Here is a 6,000-nt window from a genome sequence, read left to right as displayed (position 1 = left end):
CTTTGACACAATACCCCACTCGGGCATCATAAATACGCTCACCAGCTTAAATATCAACCCCTATGTCACAAGATGGGTTGCAAACTGGCTCAGGGATAGAACCCACATGGTCAGAATTGCAGGTGCCATGTCAGACTCTAAGCCAGTTACAAGTGGTGTCCCACAAGGCTTAGTCCTGGGACCTCTCTTGTTCGGTATATATTTCTCCAAGGTACAGGCTAACACAGGTGGACTATGGCTGACCAAGTTCACAGATGACTGCAAACTGGGTGCCATAATCGACTCTCCGGCTGACACAGGCATCCTCCAAAAGGGTCTCACAGAGACGGATAACTGGTGCCAGAGCCATGGCCTAAAGCTAAATGCCAAAAAGTGCATAGTCATCCCCTTTGGGAAAAACAAAGTGCCCAAATATTGCCACATAGGTGGTAACCCATTAAGTACAGAAGAAGTAATTAGGGGCTTGGGGACCCAAGTAGATAGCAATCTCTCCTTTGACAAACACGTTGCCAAAGTGGTTAGAAAGACCTTCTATATAGCACACCTTATCACGAAAGGGTTCACATCTAGATCAAGAGAGGTCATTGTGCCCCTCTACTCATCACTTACCAGGCCCATAACTGAATACAATGCCCCATTTGGGATGTACCTTACCCAACACCTGCAGCAACTGGAAAGACCCCCAAAAGTACCTCACCAAGAGGATCAAGGGGCTCAAACAGATGCCCTATGCAGTTCAGCTAAAGAAACTCCAGCTGTACTCAGTTGCGTACCGCCTACTCAGAGGCAATCTGTGTCTGACGTATAAAGCCATGTCCAACCCAGAATTAATGGACATGCTTCACCTCAGGAAATCCAAATCCCTTAGAGCTACACACTCCAGGGACTTGAACCTCAGCACAGAATTAAATAGGACATGCTGGAGGGACAGATTCATAACCCAGAGGCTAACCTCAGTCTGGAACAAAATCCCAGTCCATGTTAAGCAGAGCCCCTCACTGACCCTCTTCAAGAGAAATCTTGACGAGTGGATGGGAGATCGTAAGTTTACCCCTGGGATCTCTTCTGTGTCCCTGCTTGACAGAGGTACAGTAAACTAACCTTAAAAGGGCTACCTTCTGTGACCTACTATACAGAGGCACAGTCAACTAATCTAAAAGGGTGGCGAAAGCCAAACACACTCTGGCTAGGCTTATAAATGCCCTAGGGTAGATAGCCTAGTATCAACCTATGGACCTATGAACCTATGAACCCTGGAGAATATTAGTGTCCAACCTAACACTCTTATACTGGTTGACTTCAACTACCCCACTATTAAGTGGGAAAGCTACTCATGTACTGATGCACATGCCCATCATATCAACCTGGTCCTTCCTGTCATGGGTGACTCTTGCTCTACCAATATTCAATACTTCACTTGTTATATCTGAGCACAAAGTAATCACCTTTGGAAATCCACAGCCATCCTACCCCCACTACACAGGTAACCACCATGAAAAGCCTTTCCAAAGCTAACTATGGCCTCATAAAAGCAGCAGTGGCTAACCTCATGGCAGCCATGCAAATGGAGACTAGTTGCATGACAGCTGAATCAAACAACAATGCAATATGAACACGTACACAAATGCATGGATACCACCTTACCCAATACAACCAGGACCCTCACCTCCAAAAAAGGAAGCTCATTTGGTGATCCCCTGCCATAAAGAAACTATCAGCCTCAATAAATAGTTGAGATCCCTCATCAAATACTACAAAGTTAGCTGTGAGAACAAACTTCGAGCACATAGTAAAGACAACCACAAGGCCTCATACTGTTATGTAAAGAATCACCATGGCAATACCAAGAATTAAGACAATGGTACCTCCGAGACTGAGCCAACAAATAATGTCAATATACCAGCTGGCATCTTGAGTGCAAACAGTACCCCTCACTCCCCCAACAAAGGACCAATCCCAATACCAGTATACCACCAGGCACCCAGTATTATTGCAGCACAGGTTACAACACCACTGTCCAAGGCCAAGAATACAACTTCTATGGGACCTGAGAATATCCCAGGCTGTGTTCTACATGAACTGCAGAGTGACCTGCCACCTTACCTGTGTGCCTTGTTCAAGCACAGCCTCACCTCAGGCTTTGTCCCTACTGAATTGTGCACTGCTGCAGTCACCCCTCCCCACAAACAAGGTGCAACAACAGACCCTGGGAAATACCACCCCAATACCTGACAAGTCTGTTATGCGAAGCTATGGAATGTATCATTATGCACCTAATAAACAGGGATATGGGAATCTGCAGACTCAAGATTCAACACAGTTTACCTTTGTGAAGGATAGGTCATACCTGCTCATTCAATCTGGTCAACTTCTTGCTGTCAGTCATCTGAGTTGTGGATGAAGACAAGGTGACACATACAGCCTACACTGATCTTGACAAAGCTTTTGATAACATTCCCCACTCACTAAACTCAGCATCAACCCCTATATCACCAGGTGGGAACAGAGGCACAAACACGGGGTAGATTGGACATACTGCTGTCATACATTGAGAGTGTGGCAGATGTCACTTGGTTTGTTGTAACATCCTTTATCAGGAATATGACATCAGTAATACCAATAGATGTGAGTATTTACTGACTGCATTCCCCAGAGTCCACAACTGATTTACCAAGGACACCAAATGTCTGCTGAACACACAAAACATGACAGGCAGACAAATGGTCAGTCTGTGGACAGCGTGCCAGTGGAGAGGTATGTCAAAGACATATCACTGTGAGTTGTGCCATCACACACTAAATGCATGTCCACACAAACCCTGTCAATCTATCAATCCACCATGTGTATAACAGCACTGATGACATAGACTCTGTTCACAAATCTGGGGATATGTCCCCCATGTTGGTTGGCTGTCTCCACATGTCCTGTCCTGTGATGTATTGCCACCCACTGTATGTGAATCTGTAGACCAGTACCTATGTAATGTCCCTCACACAGGCAAGAAAATTGGGCAAGGCCCACATTAAGGAATGTCCCATATATCGGAACAAGCAGCAGTGTCCAGGCCCACAGCACAATACAATGTGGGCACCTATATAGTGGTATGGTCATAGCAATACCTGACATCTGCATATCAGTACAGAGGACAGACAGAATGTAGATAGCTAATAGGTTATGCATTAGGATGAATGTATTGAAAGATACATGTCTGAAACTGAAAGGTATGCCATTACTACATGTCAGCAGTCCCCAATGACATGTCCAAAGAACAGAGTAGTCTACAGTTAATATCAACATATCAGATCAATATCCTATAGGAGATACATAAAAAACATACAGCTCAAACACTAAGAACATGATAGTCAGTACTCAGAGTTCAGCTTTGCATGCAGGGGTGTATGGTTCCAGTACTACAGTCTACAATCTACTCTTACTTGGGAAAGCACTGTTAAAAGTAGTAACATAATGATACAATGCATGCAAGTGTGACTGCATATAACCTGGGATACTACCCAAATATGAAATACATACAAAGAGAAAAGATTGTGGTACTACCCATGTATACTCAGATGTCCCATACAGTATATTCACACCCCTTGCTACTGTAATGACAGCACATAGAAGCATGTTATGTACATGTAATTAAATATACTTATTAAAAATGTCATTACCATGCTATTTTATCAGACTGGAATGTGATCACTGGTTACCAGAGCTCCGCTATGCTTAGCAGGTGTAAGCATTGCTTAAATGTAAATGCTAAGCAGATTTGTGCAATGGTAAGCGAAGCCTACACAGTGTAAGTGCTTATTCATTTAACCATATGTTAGCACCTCTTACCGTCATGCAAACCCATGCAAACATGCTTAAAGCTGCTCAAAACTGCCTTACCCGCTCTGTATCCAACAGTCCTTGTTCTGCCTAGCAACAAAATAAACAGCCCATGCAGAGTCTTGAACCCAGAACACTATAGGCTACATGCACAGCACTTAACCACTAAGCCATTTGAGCTGTAAACACAGCTGTTGCTTTTTCAAATATACCATTCTGTATACATACTGAATAGTAGTGGACAACTGCTTTGACTACTACAACTGTCTACTACTTGTTAGTGAAAATAGTGTTGAATCAGTCATGTTTTTATATCTAAATATACACATATCAGATAAATATGGTGGGATACATCTGAGAAGGTATATAGAACACTCATGTTTACACATAAGGATATGGATATATATATATATATATATATATATATATATATATATATATATATATATATATATATATATATATATATACATACATACATACATATGTAAATATATAAAGGTTCGTAGGTTCATAGGTGGGTACTAGGCTATCTGCCCGAAGGCATTTATAAGCCTAGCCAGAATCTGTTGGCTTTCGCCATCCCCTTAGATTAGTTCCCTGTGCCTCTGTCCAGCAGAGCCAGTGAAGTGATCCCCAAGGTAAACTTTCTGTTTCCCATCCACTCGTCAAGGTTTCTTTTGAAGAGTGTTAGCAAGGAGCTCTGCCTAATGTAGATTGGAATCTTGTTCCAAAGCATGGGAAGTCTCTGAGACAGGAATCTGTCCCTCCAGCATATCCTGTTTATTGTTGTGGTAAGGTTTAGATCCCTAGAGCGTGTGGCTCAAGGGGATAAGGTTTGCTTTAGGTGGAGCATGTCCATCAGTTCTGGGTTGGACATTGCCTTGTATGTCAGGCAGAGATCAACTCTGAGTAGGCGGTATGCAACCGAGTACAGATGGAGTTTTTTCAGTCGAGCTGCATAGGGCATCTGTTTGAGGCCATTGATCCTCTTGGTGAGGTACTTCTGTGGTCTTTCCAGCTGTTGCAGGTGTTTTGTAAGGTACACCCCAAATGGGGCATTTTCTCTAAGATGGGTCTGATGAGTGATGAGTAGAGGGGCACAATGACCTCTTTTGATCTGGATGCAAACCCTTTTGTGATTAGGTGGGCCATGTAGAAGGATTTTCTAACCACTTTGGCAATGTGATTATCAAAGGTGAGATTACTATCTATTTGGGTCCCCAGATCCCTTATTGCATCTTCTGCATTTAGGGGACTGCCGCCTATGTGGTAGTTTGTGGGTACTTTGTTTTATCCAAAGGGGATGACTATGCACTTTTTGGCATTTAGCTTGAGGCCATGATTTTGACACCAGGTATCTGTCTCAGTGAAACCCTTTTGGAGGATGTCTGTGTCAGCCGGAGAGTCCATTATAGCCCCTAGTTTGCAGTTGTCTGCGAACTTGGTCAGCCATAGTCCTCCTGTGCTTGCCTGTACCTCTGAGAAGTATATGCTAAACAGGAGGGGTCCTAGGACTGAGCCCTGGGGAACATGACTTGTAACCGGTTTAGAGATGGAGCTAGCTCCCGCAACTGTCACCATGTGGGTTCTGTCCATGAGCCAGTTGGCAACCCATCTTGTGACGTAGGGGTTTATGTTCAGGCTGGTGAGCTTGTCTATAATACCAGAATGGGGAATGGTGGCAAAGGCCTTAGCGAGGTCTAGGTAGGCTGTGTGTACCACCTTTCCCTCATCTATAGCCTTGGTAACTGTCTCAAAGAAGTCCACCAGGTTTAGGAGGCATGATCTGCCCTTAACAAAGCCAAACTGGGTAGGGTCCAGTGTTTGAATGTTCCCAGTGTCTCTGTTAATGAGTTCCATGATGATGCGCTCCATAGTCTTGCAGACCAAGCTAGTCAGGCTTATACAGTGATATTTCCCAGGGTCTGTTGTGGCTCCACCTTTGTGGAGTGGGATAACCATTGCTGTGTGCCACTCTATGGGGATGTAGCCTGTGGAGAGGCTGAGGTTGAACAGTGTGTTTAGGTGAGGGGTTCGCTCATCTTTGAGCTCGTGTAGGATGCAGCCTGGGACACTGTTCGGTCCCACTGATGCTGAAATTTTGGCTTTGGAGAGGGCTGTTTTAACCTGAGTGTCTGTGATTTCAGGGACTCTACATTCTTCTGG

Source organism: Protopterus annectens, chromosome 2.part0, assembly GCF_019279795.1.
Source record: "Protopterus annectens isolate FY-2018-M chromosome 2.part0, PAN1.0, whole genome shotgun sequence".
In the NCBI taxonomy this organism is placed as follows: Eukaryota; Metazoa; Chordata; order Ceratodontiformes; family Protopteridae; genus Protopterus; species Protopterus annectens.
Note: the sequence above shows the minus strand (reverse complement) of the source record.